The 17,226-nt window shown below is 29.0% G+C and overlaps 1 protein-coding gene across 4 annotated transcripts in view; it reads right to left on the bottom strand.

Moving 5' to 3' along the window:
- LOC129920483 (zwei Ig domain protein zig-8) overlaps positions 1 to 17,226 on the bottom strand; it is a 201,222-nt gene that overhangs the window by 123,479 nt on the left and 60,517 nt on the right. The gene's annotated exons all lie outside the window — the stretch shown is intronic.

Below are 17,226 nucleotides of genomic sequence, written 5' to 3'. Positions count from 1 at the left end.
TCTTAAAAAAGGACTTTTCTCACAGGAACTCTTGTTTCACCTATGCCCTATATCTACACAAGCACACTCTTTGTTATGCATGTGATGTCGTCAGAATTATTGAGTTTTCAAACAAAAAAAGGTTGTAGGCTTAATATTTGCTACTCAAATTCGAAATGAGTTGTTGTTGTTGTTGTTTATATATTCGTCATCTTAAAATCAAATAATATGAAAAAAAAAACACAAACCTACACAAAGTACTATGAATTCAAACAGAAAAGTACAAAAATACAAGAACTAAGGACATTTCTCGGGGTATAAAGCATAAATACAAAAAGCTTGTTTTTTTTTTTGTAACATAAAATACGTGCGAGTATCGTGGGGAAAGACGATTCGTTTTTTATGTTCATTGAACACCTATCCGGTTTTTACACATGTTTATATACATATTTGTGTTGTGAAGGATATAACAGTAAAATAACAGAACGCAAAATTATTTAAAAAAGAGAACAATATTACACGTATTCAACACCTACATATTGCCTGTTCACACGTAGAAAACAAAAAAATATAGTGAATGAAACGTGTAACTGTAGGTTTTGGTTTGAAAATTCATAACTTGATTTGAGACCTATAGGATTAGAAGTTCCTTTTCCATATACTTAAAAAAAAATGTCTTAAAATAAGATCGAAGGGGATTGAGAATGTATTTTGAAGAGTGTAAGTACCTAAAATGTAGGTAATTGTAAAGTTTTTTTTACAACTTTTGACGTGATAACGTCTTAAAAATTGATGAACGCCGACTGGATGCATGACTCATCCTCACGTTCCACCTGAGCCACTTAAGCAAAAAGATTCAATAATTAAATAGGGTAAATAGGGGTAAAATGAGGTGGAAAATAAAATATTTTTTAAATTGTAATTTGTTGAGAGTTGATTTTTTTTAATGGATGGTTATTTTTGTTACAAGAATGACAAAAGTGTTGAAAAAACAAACTCTAATATTATGAACGGTTTTTTAAAAAACTATTTACGGGGTAGGCCTTCGACAATGTGGTTATCATAGGTAGCGAAATTTTTTTTTAAGAAATTTGAGTTATATCAATGAAAAATAAATTAATCGTCTAATATGGATTTTTTTATGAGGCACTGATTTTCGAAATAGTAGTTTTTGAAAAAAACAACTAATTTTTTAAGGCCTGTTTTTTGGTGGTTTTTTTATTTTTAGAAATTTTTAAAAGCTTACACAAAATCTCAAACTTGCCAGAGTATTAGGTGATTTATTTACGTACATGTGCATTAAATTGGATTTCTAAAATAAATTTTTCTTTGCTCCAATTTTTTTGAGGCATAGGGTTGCCATGCCAAAAGTCATCACTTTACAGGGTTGTCTACATTTGTGTACAAAAAAAGCTTATCGCAAACATATTTCCAGTTGAAAATTGTATAATTAAAAATATTTAAAAAAAAATTACGTATACACCGTAGTGAACATTTTTTTCTTCGTGTGCTTATTCGTATTCATTTAATAGATTGGGGATGGGGTATTGATCTTATCAACTTACTTGGTTCATAAGAGACTCTCTATACCCGTACAAGACGAAGATAGTCTGTGTAAATCCAATAAAGCAGAAAATAACTAGAATTTTATTTACAATTTTCTGACAAGTGAAAATTTGAAAAATATTTTGGTATATGAAAAGAACTTGAGGTAGACAAGTGACAGAATAGTTTGAATTTTTCAGTACGTAGTAGGATGTGAAAACAATGACTTTTAGTGTTTTTCTAACTAAATTTGAGCATTTTACACAATTTTTCGCTTTTTAGGAAAAAAAATTGAATCTTAAATGTTTTTGAAGGGTCAAAAAATGAAAATATTAGAACAAAAGGTGTTAAAATATATTAGACTAGTTTTAAAAATTTAAGTTGCTTGAACTCCAACAGCATGTTAGTACGACTCATCCAAATCATGCTTTTTTATTTTTGTAAGAAGACTCACCCAACCCTCTAGAGCAAAACCATTGTTTCTCATTAGTTTCTGACATTTATCTTTATTCTTTAAAAGGTTTCACACAAATATTTTCTCTCGGTGTGTGTGTGTTTGTATTTTATGCGAAGTAGGTATTTATTATTAAAAAAAAAAACTATCTTGGAAACAAAAAATTGAGAATATTTCAGAATAAAGATATATGGACTTTTATTCTAAGCCAAAAAAAAAAAAAAACCAATAAAACCTGTACACTAATACACACCTAAGCAAATAAGAAATAGAACAAAGGGAATTCTTGTTATGATTTTTACCAAATGTATTCTAAGGCACGCAGCATTTTGCCTCCTGAAAGACCAAGTCCATTTGGATTTAGAACTAAAGAGCGATTTATTTATTGACATTTCCTGTATTGATGATGTATGCGAATAGGACATCACCATCACCATGAATTCGCACAAGAATAAATGGAGGAAGGCAGTACGCGTACACTTATACACCACACATGTATACATACATACAAATGTAGTGTCGGTTGGACTAGTATATTTGTGAATTTGTGTATCCAAAGGTTATGAAATTAATCAGACTATACACAACATATGTATGTACATGTACATGAACATGCATATGCAGCATGTGTATAGATAAAGAATGTGGGACAGAAGGACGATGGTGGTGTTGGCTTTGGAAGCTTTTGAGAGACGATAAATTTATAGTGCTGTGGCTTGTGTTGTGTGTGGAGATGGTAAGATGGCTCTAAAAGATGTTAATTCATCTCATACACATTAAGTGAGTGATAGATACCTGTGTGTGGTGCTGGTATGAAGTGAGAGAGAAAGAATTAATTGTTATTTATGAAAAAAATAAAAAAAATGTAATAACATTTAGCAATTTTCTTGTGGATGTAGATACGCTAGCCGTGAAGAATTTTTTTTTTATGTTTAACTTGATTTTACACAACATTTCCAGAACATAAAATCCAAAAAAAAAATACGTTAACAAATAACTCTCGAAAACTTAAATTTAAACGACATTTTATCGAGTCGATATGACCCACCACCCACTATTTGTTCTGTCATATTTCAAGCATTTTTCTAGGGAAATGCTATTTCAAACATATTTCTATTAAAATCTTTATGTTCAAAGTGCATTCGGTATACAAAAAGTCAAAAATATACTTAAAAAAGTACGTATACGCCACAGTGCACATTTGCTAAAAAGCTTAAGCAGTGGCTTTGCAGCAAATTAATTTTTTAACAAAGTTCCAAATCACTAACGAAAAACATGCGACAAATCCTCTTTTAACAACCCCTCTCACTGAGAACAAGGGTTTTTTTTTTTAATTTTCTTATGAATCGATGTTTCCTAAAACTATAATAACTCGACTCTCGTGGGTCGAAGAAAGCTAATTTTTTTTTAAGGTAGATAACACTGGTTTACAGCCAAAATGGACACTCAATCCCACTATTTTTTTTTTCGTACGTACCTACTTTGACCTTAGGAACTCGGAAATCACTTTAAAAAAAATTACGATTGGATACGTTTTCGAGATATAGTTTTTCCAACATTTTTTTTTTTTTCAAGCATATGTCTTGAGTAATAAACGATCATTCTGAACAAAAAACGGCACCTGAAATCTGAATAAATAAGCAATAAATACTGGAATAACTTTTTTTGGTCACTCCAGATTTTTAAGTTCAATGTATCAAACATAAAAAAAAAAAAATCGATTTTTAAAGGAAATTTTTGCAAAAAAAAAAAATTTCTCACTGAAATAATTTTCTGGCAAAAATAATAAGATAATTTTTTTAAAAATCTATTGATAAGATATGATATTTTCTCTTTTTGATACTTTTTGTGTTTTTGTCTATAACTTGAAAATGAGGCCGAATTTGAAAATTTGTTTCTAGAAACTTTTTGTATATCCTTTTAAAAAATTTTTAAATTAAAATGTTGTAAAAAACTCAAGAAAAACTATTCAAAAAAGAGAAAATAATAGCATTTTTGATGTTCTTAATAAAATAGTCTATTTTTATCTTTTGAATATGTAACGGAAAAAGAAAATACTTTATCTTTCAATGGTCACAAAAATTGACTAATGCTAAAATTGGATAAAATATGGACTTTCAAAATCTACTGTTTTTGGTCTTTTTGAGCAATTTTAACTCAAATAGAATTTGACTTTAGCTGGCTGTTATATTATATTTACTCATATTTTTATACAATAAAATTACATTTAAACGATAAAATAAGATATTTGCTTGGTACCAAAATATTCCAAAAAAATCATTTTTGTGAATAGCTCCGCTAAAAAGAAAGGTCATGGTCGATCCGTGAAATAAAAAATGAGAGTGCCTCTGCGAGCAAGGTCAAATGAAGCTAATACGTGTTGGTATTTCGAATGCTTTTTTTTTTTGGAAAAGACAAAACATGTCCAGCTTACTTGAACTTTTTCCAGTTAAAGTTTTTGTTTTATGAATCTTATGGAAACTTCTTGTCATAGTTTGTTTAGATATGGTTGACATTATTGTAAAGAATGTTGGAGCTGATAATGGAAAGGGTTTCAACACAAATAAACCCCAAGAATAGATCTTAGTTCATAAACGTATTAAGATTAACCTATTTTCAATTTGTGTATTGGGATTCAGTTCATAATATTCATCCTAAAGACTTAAGTAAGACGAAAATGGGATTAAAAAAATAGTTTCGGACCAGGTGCTCCATGCACTTATAATAAGCTTATATAAAATCAAAGACTCTAAAATAATAGGAATTTGTTCATTATCCTAGAACTTATTTCAATTTTCTTGCCCACCTGAAACCATCCAATTATTTTCACTCAGAATTTTGTTTTGCTTTCAAAAATTTTCAATTGAATGTAATTAAGATTTTAAACCCAATACATTTATCTAATCAAATTAATCACAAGATGTAGGTACATAATGTCCCTCAAGTTTAACAAAATTTGCATTTTTTATTTCACTTTTGCAATCTTCCATCGTCAACATTAGGTCGTCATTTTATATTCTCCTGCAAAACATACATAAATTTTAATTCCAAACTCAATTCCATTTTCGTATTAGGACGTGGATGTAGAAGCAAGATTTTAATTGCAATCATTTTGTGAATCTGCCGTTTACCTAAATACAAAATTTAGCTTCGAGTATTAATTTAAATCGTTGCTCTACGTAAAGTGTATGCCGTTTTACAACCTTAAAACGGGTATATTTTAGCCTCTTTTTTTTTTTTTTTTTGTTCGTTCTTATTTTCTATATCCAATTCGCGCAAACAAAAATAGATACACACATAAATACGAGTAGATTCAGTCCAATGTACCTACGTACCTCTACGTAAATGTCTTGCTATAGCGAGTATGAATATATCTAAATACCCATATGTAACTTGAAAATAGTGCCTTCAACGCTGTGATGCGATAATCGAGAACCTTATAATTCACTGCGTTGTAGCTATAGGTATTTGTACATGTACATACGTTTAGATGGTTGTTGTTTATATGCTGAATACAACATTTGCAACTTTACTGCAATTCAATCCATCGTCATCCTTTGGAATGAAAAGAGAAGTCCTGTGCTTGCCCTTGTCGTCGACTAGTCGTCGTTTTAGTGCTATGTGAACCAACCAAACACTAACACCCACACCCACACACTCACATCCTTGTTCTTCACAACACACATGACCTAATTACCTAACTAGCTTTTGCTGCATTCATTGCCTGCAACTGGTAAAAGGATTGTACACAGTACATAGCAGCAGCAGCAGCAGCAGCTCATGATGTCCATGCTTGCTCTATGCCTATCCGTGAATTTGGAAAATATTTCGTGAGTTGTGTTGGTCGTCGTTGGCGTCGTCGTGGACTCGTGGTCCCAATTCGCCACTCTGCCATATCCAAAACCACAAAAGCAGAAAGGATATGTGTTGGCGGACCATCAGTTTTGACTGCACTCCCATAGCATAACAGTAAAGTCCCACACCATAAACCATCAAATTTTTTGATGAACAGTTAATGTTTGAATCCATTATGTGCCATTTACCACACTTTACCCCTGTGTATTTTTTTAAATGGGAAGAAAAAAAAAAAAAAAACGATGTCCTTAAGTGAAGTAAAATTAAAAAAAAAAACAAAACTGAAGGGCGTTAAAAATTAAATGGACGACTAAGTCGCACTTACTTGTTTGATTTTGTTAGGTTGCATAGACCTATATCTTAAGTGAAAATATTTTGATAAAAGTAGGCATTTTGAGTGACATGCAATAAGATCGAATGAAACAAATTTTTGTTTTTTTTTAATAAAAATGTAGTGGATAAACCAAATATCGACAGAATAGATCTATAAAATATTTTTTTTAAACGTTTCAATAGATTTTTAATTTTTTTTTTCTTCTAAAAATGGATCTTAATAAAAGAAGTTCAATTTTATTTTAAGGGTTTTTTTTTTTTTTTATTTTCTTTGAAGAATAAATTTTATGTTTTTTTTTTTTTTTGGGTTGGGGTCAAAATTCTGCCGGGGTCAAAATTCTTTTGTCAAAATTCTGCTTTTCAAAATTCTGTTTTACAAAATTCTGCTTTTAAAAATTCTGTAAAATACAAAATTCTGCAAAATTTTTGTATTTTTGGCAGAATTTTGTAAAATCAACTTCTAGCAAAATTTGCTGCCTATTTGAGATTAGGTACTTACAGTACATTTTTTTCTTATACATATTCATATTAATGTTTTTTTTTTTTTTTTTTTTTGATAAATCAGTAAATTTAAAAATATTGAAAAAAGGTTTTTAATGATAAATATCTTCGAAAATAAAAAATAATTGAACATTATTTAATTAGTCAAACAAAAATTGATATTCAAAACATTAAATAAGAGAAGGAAAATACTTTATTACACAACATCGTTTCTATAATTAGTTTTTAACGGTTTGAAAATAATTTGTGATGGTTAAACAGCAAGCAGTTAAAAAAATACCAACCTTAAAACACATTAATGAGGTGTATTTTGGTAAAAAAAAAGGCAGAATTCGCAGAATTTTTTTGTAAAAAAAAAAAAATGGTGGCAGAATTTTGAAAAACAGAATTTTGAAGACAGAATAGAAAAAAAGTAGAATTTTCTTGAAAAAAGCAGAATTTTGTAAATCAGAATTTTAAAGTCAGAATTTTGACCCGTTCCCTTTTTTTTCATACACATTTTAGCAATTTGAATTCTAAAAGCAAGTTTGAGCCACCCAGTCGTGCATTTATTAATTTTTTTACTTGCGATATAGGTACTATATATCAAGTTATGCATTCGTACAAAAAAAAAATTGAGATAACATTTTTCCATGACATTACGATGATAGACAATGCCAAAAAAGTGGGTCCCGGAAGTCCGTCTGTCTGTCTGTCTGTCAGTCTGTCTGTCTGTCTGTATAAGGAGCTACAGCCTAAACGGATGGACCGATTAATGCCAAACTTGGTATGTAGCGTTATTTGGCGACTCTCCAGAGGGGTTTTTGGAATTAATTTTTTTGGACCAAAAATAACGGTACTTGTCATATACCGATTTAAGTAAAATTGAAATATCTCAAAAACGGCTCTAACGATTTTGTTTAAAAAATTCAAATGTTAGTTTTGAGCTAAGGTCTATCTTCTAATGAAAAAATTTTTTTTTGAAAATCATTATTAACGGTACCTGCCATAGAACCGTTTTTTTCAAATCCGATTGTCTCCGAAACTGCTTATTCGATTTCAACCAAACTTTTTGTGAAGAAGCATTTATATAATTTAAATATAAGCCAAAAATAAGATTTTGAAAAAAATAATTTTTGGATTTTTAAAAAAAGTTTGAAAATTTTTTTTTGAAAAATCAAATTTTCGAAAACGGGACATTGAATTTTTTTGAAATTTTGTTTTTAGATGTTGATTAGTGATTTCTAAAGAATGGCATACCAATTTTATTTTAAAACTTTTTTTCCAAAAAATTATTTATAAAAAATTAGTTTTTTAAAAAACGGCTCTAACGATTTTTAAAATTTTTTTTCTAAAAATGCATCTTAATATATCAATCAAAACTGCATACTTGTTTTGGAGGGCAACTTAATTTCAGATTTTATTTTATTTTTTTTTTAAACGAATTTTATTTTTTCTTTTTCCAAATTTCTATATAAAAAGTTTTAAAAATTTAAGCAACTTTAACTCTAAGAGCAAGTTCGTGCGACCCAGTCGTGCATTTTATTTTACTCAACTTTAGTCAGAAGTTACAAAAAATGTAAAATTAAACAACAAAAACCATTAAATTTAAATTAATAAGAACCTCACTCAAATCGATGAGAATCAACAAGAACAAACATTTTCATAGGCAAAACTGATCCAAGAATATGCTGAGACGAAATGTTTTTTTCTTTGTTTTCTGTAGTTAGGAATGAAAAATAATAAATAAAATGTAAGACTTTTGATTTCATAAGCAATATTCTTGTTAAAAAAGCAATCAAGAAAGCAAACAAACAATATTTGGTTGTGGATAAAGTCAGTTTATAGACAATAATTTTATGTGATAACGTCATAAGATAATTATTTTTATAAGCCAAAATAAAGAAAAAAATTTGGCTGTCTTGGGATTCGAACCCCAGACCTCTGGTGCGTGGTGCTGAATGGTTGTCTTAAGTTGGACTTAAATTGATCCGGCGGAAAGTCACGCTTTTTTTGTAAATATAGACAGTGTTTATCGATTTAAAAGCAAAAATATCAAAATGAAACTTTTAAACATTAAAATCAAGATATCAAATCTAGATTTAGAATTATTTTACGAGTCCATAACTGCATGGCCTTAAAATACTAACTTTCAATATGTATTTGTATATGCACAATGCACATCACAAGTAAAAACAATTGCATAGGCTGGTATAAGTAAATTCCACCCAAATACTCTATTGTAGAAATGGTTCCCTAGCAAATGGTATAGGCGTACCTTTATTTCTTTGTTGCATAGTTAGCATATATAACAAGGGTGTGAGTATGTGGGGCAATATATATAGGTGTTTTGTTGTATGGGGATAAATTTTGCAACCATTGTGTAATTTTTTTCTTTTTTTGAAATTCACTATTTTTCTTTCTATAAATATTGCGGACAAAAGTTTAGTGTTGCCATACATACATACAAAGCGCTGCAGGAAGTTACCGTTATTTCAGCTTTAGGTTCTACATAAAATCAATATTTCTATATTGTTGCAACTCAAATTTTTTAAAGAAAATTTTGAGAACATCTGGCAACCATTTTTGAAAATATTTCGGAAAAAAAGGATTAATTTTTGTTCTTTTTATTTTGACGTGGTATTTTGTGTATGTGATTGTATAGGTCAGTAGTTGATGATGCCATTCTTCAAACCCAAGCGCATAGAATAGAAATTAAACAAGCCGTTCTCTTTGGACCTTTCAAAATAAGAGTTGTGTGTGTATTTGGCCTACAGAATTTTTCGGTATAGCGAAAGCGATGAACAACACACCACAAAAACACACATCAATTCAACTTCGATTGGAAATTGGAACACAAAAAAAAAAAGGTGGCATTTTCGGAATTTATATCCTACCCGACCAACGACGACTACACGCCACTCCAAAAGAAATTCCACATAAAATAGAAATTGTACAAGAAAATATTAAAATTTCGAGTTTTCCTCCCAGTTAATCGAAATATTCAAACGGGAAATACCACTGCGTTCTGTCTGAAAATTCAACTTCAGCTAACCCAGTTGATTTCATATAGGTAAAAGTCCTCAAAACCTATCACCAACGCCACCACCACTTCAACCAAATAGGTTTTTTTTTGAAGATAGATTCATATCTGTCAAATGACAGAAATCACGCCAGTTATCCTTACAGAATCACATACAGAGCTCAGAGGAGGATGCTAGTGAAGTTGAAGAGGACGCTTTCTAAATAAAAAAAAAAAGAAGCTCTTTCATCATGTCAAACTATATTACACTGTGTGCAATTATAAGATTTGAATGTGATGCTATACTTCATTGAAGGAGAGCCCCGCACTCTTTCTCTTACCCCATAAATAACCACCACCACACAATTTACACCGAAAAGAGATGGTTTTCTCCAGAGCCAGAGCCAAAGCCAGAGCAAAGAGTAACACGTTAGAAGTCACGAAGGATATGGAATAACGTGTGGTGCCAGATTTCTTTAAAGTATTTCAAACTTTCGTTGCTGTAGTTGTGTTTGTAAAATCGTTCTTGTTCTCATCATATCCGTGGGATTTCATTTTCTCAAAACCACTCGTACGAAACCACAAATCCTTGAATCCTTGAGCATCAGAAATCACTCTAGAATGTCCTTTCTGGAGAAAGCATGTGTGTGGATGTGAATGTGGGGGTTGTGTTTGGCGTGTTCTTGAAGTTTGTCTGTTCTCCCTTCACTATACTCTGCTGGCTGGTTAGAAATGGAAATGGTTAGATATGCTGATGTTGTAAAGCCACTAAACGTGTCTTTGTCAAATTGTCTTGCTGTCTTAATGAAATCAATAAGTTTCGCAAGATAGAAGTTAATATGACACCAAAAGAAATTATATAATAGATAGAAAATCTCTCACGAAAACTTGAAAATTTAATATACCCCAAATAAATTTCAAAACATCATGACTTTTGATATGAATTTAAAATTTCCAAAGAAGATGCCTGAGGGGAGTGTGCATGATTAAATTGAAAACTCATATAAATAAAATATCACCTAAGCCCACGTCCTCCTAAAAAAAAAAAAAAAAATCATCACAATAATCCTTTGTTGACACTATGTATACCAATATTTCTATACTATACACAAAAACCCTTTCTTTTTTTTTATTCATCTTTTCTTAGATGGGCTTTTTCCATTTACACTTCCTCCCAGTCTCTTTAATTTCGTCCTCGTTGTATCCTGTTCTGTCAAGCCAGCCCTGTTTTGTTGATTTTTATAAATATTTACCAGCCTTAGAGAGCTTTTCGCAATGAAGGTACTTAGAATTTATCCAAATCTACCGAGAAGGGAAAGTGGATAGAGGAGGAACGAGGTGACATTAAGTTTATTGCCAAAGTGGGCCAGAACCTCATCATCTCATCACAGGAGCTAAAAATAAGTTAAAAAAAAAAATAAAATGAGGTATACAATAAATCCGATTTGGGTCTCCTTCGTCTCACAGTAAAGCGAATCCACTTTTCAAAACTTAATGCAAATGCTAACAATAATAAAATGAAATAAAGTGAAAAAAAAATAAAAAATGATCCTTACTAAATGTTATCTTCACTGGCAGGATTTGAAAAAAACTAAAATAAAAAACATATTTATGTATGCAAATTTTATATCACAGTAAAAAGGAAAGACGAGTGAAATTTTCTTTCTCAAAATAGAAAATGTTAATGTATTTTGATTTAACAGCTAGCTATGACCTGAATATATATTTTACCTATTGGATTACATTTATGTGTTTCTCGATAAGTGCAATTTTAAAATTTTATTATAGTTACTTTTCTTGAGTAAGTAAAACTTGAGAAGAATAGAAAATGTCTCAATGGAAAAATAAAATGTCTTGTCAGAGCATTTTTAAGTTGATTTTTGTTGTGAATTCAGCTGAAATGTTTTGCTTTCGTTTCGCTTTGTTTTCATATGTTAAATGGTGTTCATGGTGTGTGACATATTTGTCTAAATTTTACAATTTTGACTTTTTGGAATATAAATAATATATAAGCTTCAATGTTAATAATTCAATGTTAAAAATTCAATAAATTGCTAATTTATGATCAAATAGCCAAATTGTAAGAAATTCGACGAATAGGTATTCAATGGAGGAAATTTTGTATTTGCAATACAAACATATTATTTTATTTTATTTTATTTCATTTTAATTTATTTTATTTTATTTTATTTTATTTTATTTTATTTTATTTTATTTTATTTTATTTTATTTTATTTTATTTTATTTTATTTTATTTTATTTTATTTTATTTTATTTAATTTTATTTATTTTATTTTATTTTATTGTATTTTATTTTATTTTATTTTATTTTTTTTTATTTTATTTTATTTTATTTTATTTTATTTTATTTTATTTTATTTTATTTTATTTTATTTTATTTTATTTTATTTTATTTTATTTTATTTTATTTTATTTTATTTTATTTTATTTTATTTTATTTTATTTTATTTTATTTTATTTTATTTTATTTTATTTTATTTTATTTTATTTTATTTTATTTTATTTTATTTTATTTTATTTTATTTTATTTTATTTTATTTTATTTTATTTTATTTTATTTTATTTTATTTTATTTTATTTTATTTTATTTTATTTTAATTTATTTTAATTTATTTTAATTTATTTTATTTTATTTTATTTTATTTTATTTTATTTTATTTTATTTTATTTTATTTTATTTTATTTTATTTTATTTTATTTTATTTTATTTTATTTTATTTTATTTTATTTTATTTTATTTTAATTTATTTTATTTTATTTTATTTTATTTTATTTTATTTTATTTTAAATCCAAAATTTAATTTTCCTCAATTTTGGGATTTCGGAATTTTGGATTTGCGGGTTTTTATACAGAATTCTGATATTAAATCCATCTCCCTTCACAAATTTCAAAATTAATTCACTCTCATTCCCTCCTCTCCTGGTGGACACCTGTAATATAGGGTAAACTGCCCTATCGTTGAAAAAAAAAAAAAAACTGTGAACTAAAGTTGAGGCGACATTCACTTAAGTTGCCAATAATTGAGTGGTTTACCCTGCTACTCCATAACATCTTCTGTAGAAAAGTACTGCGTTGCAGTGTCCTTATGAATTTTTGTGAGTAACTTTTTATTTTCAAGCCTTAAATTGAAATGCATTTGGTATGAACACAACATACCTACAAAAATTACGCTGGTTCAAGAAGATGATGATGATGATAAAATAGGCGGGAAATGTACACAGCAATGTAAAACCCATTGAAGTGCGCTTTTTTTTTTTTTGTGTGTGTGTGTTTGTTCTCAAAGGTGCACTGCTGAACAACGATGATGTTGAAGATGAAGAAGGAGACGACGAAGACGAAGGAGAGAAGTGAAGTGAAGACAAAAAGGCGATTATTAAGATGACGGGAAACGAGCGAGGGTGTTGATGAGATAAGGGCTCCGTGTTTCTGTTTGCACATTTCCTTAGCAATTCGTCACACATACTTACAGATACGAGTAGACACACATTTTCACCCAACAACAACGTACAAATAACTTGAAAGGAAATTTAGAGTGGTGCACCCAAAAGTGGGTTACAAAAAAAAAAAAAAAAAAAAAAAAAAACAACCAACCATCCAACCTAACGGAAAATTACTGAAGAGTTGCATTTCTTTCAAACCTTCAAACCAATAGGATAAACGTAAAAGAAAAACGAACAAAGTAAGATCGAGGTCATGAAATATGTAGGTATGTTCGCTTCGCTAAAAAACATTTCACCATCAAAAGAAAAGAATAAAACAAAACTAAAGATGTTGTACGCCAAACTGGGGCGTGTTAACTTGCTTTAAAAAACGGTTGTAAAAACGGTTTACCGACGACGATTTTATTGTACATGATAACGTCATCAGAAAACAGAATGTGTGCTTTTGATAAAACATAAATGATCCAAAATTTCGAAATAAATTTTTCATTTTATATAATTTTTTTGGGATTTGTGGATCTCATTCGGGATTTTCGGAATTTTGGGTTTTCTGGATTTTGGGGTTTTGGGTTTTTTGGATTTCGGTTTTCGGGACCCGACTCTATATGTCTTGGACTTGACTTCTTTAGACTAAGTTTTTAAGATGAAATTGGCTCAGGTGAAACGCGAGGATGGGTCACTTTTTTTTTGCATGCAGCTAGTGTTCATTGATCACGTACAAAAAATCACTGACAAGTACTTTTGCATTTAACCTAAGAGAAACTGCTCACGGTGGTCTTGAAAACGCGGCAGGTTTTATAAAAATGGACCCCAAAAGTAATGATGCAGATTTGTTCGAAATGATCTCAGGATTCCAAATTTTGTAAATTTCAAAATCGTACCTGATCCCTTTTTTGAGTTACAGGCATTTTACATATATACACGTGGGAGGGCATTTAGGAAAAAAAATTTAAACAAAAAACAAAAGCACATTATAATGTCCTATACCTTTTTGGAAAGCTAAAATATACTCCTTGAATTTGATGATTATTTGAAGTTGATTGAGTAAATAGTTTTTGAGAAATTTAATTTCAAAGTCAAAATTAAAAAAAAAAAAAAATAATTTTTTGTATTTAAGTTATTTTTTTTTTTTTTTAATTTGAATTACAAGGTACAAGTTTTTTTTGCAAAATTGAATGTTCTATTTAGTTCTTAGTCAAATCCTTAAAAATAGATGCAAAAAACTAGTCTAGTTTTTCAAAAATGGGAAAAAAGATAGGCACTTTTATATTTGTTTTATTTGTTCCTAAGGAAAAATTTGTATAATGGTTATTTAATGTATAGATTTGTAAGTTCTAATAACACTTAGTGTAACTCAGAATCAACCCCAAGAACGAAGTGGTATTTTGGCTCCTTTTTTGTGTTGTTTTTTTTTGCCATTTTTAGAGTTTTGTATTTTTTTTTTTTTTTCATTTTTATATTTTTTTAATTTATTTTTATTACGTTCTGAGTATTTCAATACTATTTTTGAAAGGTAAGAGTTATAATGTTACGTATAACCGAAAAATATCTTACATTACATAGATTTCAGGACAGCTAAGGTCCTCAGGGACCACAAAACCTTTTCTCGATTTTCATCGTGAGAGCCATTTTTCATGAATCCATGTTGACTTTTCGCGTTAATTTAAAAAAAAAGAAGACGTCCTGATCAGCATCGTGTTACAGTGACTTTTTTTCCATTTTATTTGAGGCTAATTTTTTTTTATTTGAAAAAAAAAAAAAAAATCAATAAAAGCTAAATAAAAAAATTTGGAGAAAAGATACATTTTTCCTTAAATCTCGAAAACTAAGATACTTTTTGTTTTTGACTTAAAATTAATGAGAGCATTGATTTGTTTAAAAAAAATTTTACCCTTTATTAAAAACAATTGAATAAAATAAACTGAAAGAAAAAAAAATGTTTTTTTCTAAAATAATAACTTTAAAATTAAATTTCTCAAAAACTATTTACTCAATCAACTTCATATAAACATCAAATTCAAGGAGTATATTTTAGCTTTTCAAAAAGATATAAGACATTATAATGTGCTTTTGTTATTATTTTAAATTTTTTTTCCCAAATGCCCTCCTGCGTGTATATATATGTAAAATGCCTGTAACTCAAAAAAGGGATCAGGTAAGATTTTGAAATTTACAAATATGGAATCCTGAGATCATTCCGAACAAATCCGCATCATTACTTTTGGGGTAAATTTTTATAAAACCTGCCGCGTTTTCCAGACCACCGTGAGCAGTTAATATTATTTTTTTATGAACCTTTAACATCGCCTTATTCTCTATTTCACATTTCTTATTGAAACAATACATTAAATGAGTAAAACAAAACAATAGTCTGCAATAAGGATAAAAATTGTAGGAGTAGGTAAGGTACTAAGGCAGTAGCGAGATATTCACTATCGCGCACAAAAATACTTTAGGTGGCGCAAAAATTCTTACAATTGTTTGCAGTCAAGGCTTACCTTAAGGAAATACCTAATTGGAGCAAAAGTTCCTATAACTGTCCCTGATCCTTGTTGAGAGAATCTAAGTAGCAGTCATTGACTGTTATTATTTTGTATACGTATAAATATAAGGGCTATCCAATTATATATAGAAGATATTTATATTAACAAAAAAACAAATTCAAAATGCAACTGCTTTCAAAAGTTAAAATGAAATATAATAAAGAAAAGGGTATCTTTGTTTAGTGCAATATCTAGCGATATAGAGAGAAAGGATATTCGAAAAGGGTCCCCCATCGTACTTTTGAGTTGAGGGTAGTCCTTATAAAAATGTTAGGTGCTTGTGTTTTTTTTTTTTTTTTTTTTTTTGCCTTTTTTATGAAGGAAAAGCAGTCTTTTATTTATTTGTGAATGAAAGTTTTTTTTTTCTGCATAGAATGAAATGGATGTAAGAACAATGGTGGAAGTGGTTTGTTTTCAAGGCAAGTAATGAAGACCTTCAAATAAAAAGTACCTATTTTTTCTTTAAATTTAGAACTTGTAAAAAGGAATAATGTACCTCTTTGAGAGTGGTTATGTGTTGAGATTTTTCATTTCTAGCTTTGAGATTTAATTTCAAAGAATAATATAGGTTTGTTTTCTGGTGCAAGATTATCTGCAGAGGCAAAGATTTATATGCACGCACCAAGATTCTACTCTCAGCTGGATTAAGCTTCTTATTTTCAACTGCGTGTTGTTTTTGTAATGAAAGTAAAAAAAAGTTAGCTAATGTAAGCTTATAACCCCTCAAAATATTTCCAAACCATTTCCAAAACACTGAGACAAATTGGCCAATCGACCATTGCATCGCGATATGGCGGCATACCAAAAACTAATTTTTATGTCATAAAAACATGCATGTGTATGTCTCTATCTAAAACCCCAACATTATTTAGTACCTCGATTATACATACACTTATGTAAATATCTCAAAAAAAAAAAAAAAAAACTATAGGTAAAAAAAATTGATAATAATCAATGATGCAGCATTAAATATGCAGGATAAAAAATGAAAACGCTACTGAATTGATTTATTTCGGTTACTTCACTAAAACACACACAAAACAACCACAAATAATTTAAATATTTATTGCCTAAGCGTGTGAAAGCATTGTGTATACAAATTATGCGAAATAAGTTATAAAATGCTTACTAGCACATGGTATGTCGCATCTACCTGCATACAAAATAAAATATAACATACATTTTGATTGAATTGTTGGCAAATCACTGTAACATTGTGATCAATAGCAGGTAACGCAGTTGTTTTTTGATATAAAATATGGGTGTTGTAGAGCATCAGTCTCAGTAAATACTTGCTGTACATAATTTTTAAATAGCTAATTGAAATTATTTAAGATTGTGTCAACGGTATGCGTTACGCGTTACTATGTGAAATCAAACTTTAAGTAATTGTTGGTTAATTGAATGTATATCATATTTGTATCATTGCTATTCTTATACAGCGTTATTATGTTAATTCCATTGCGTTACCATAAAGAATAAATTGGTAAAGCAGTTCTTTTTTCAACAAATTTCATAATATATAATATATGATAATACAAATAGCATTTATC

This window comes from Episyrphus balteatus, chromosome X (genome assembly GCF_945859705.1).
Source record: "Episyrphus balteatus chromosome X, idEpiBalt1.1, whole genome shotgun sequence".
Classification (NCBI taxonomy): Eukaryota; Metazoa; Arthropoda; class Insecta; order Diptera; family Syrphidae; genus Episyrphus; species Episyrphus balteatus.
Note: the sequence above shows the minus strand (reverse complement) of the source record. Positions and strands in the feature narration are given on the sequence as shown.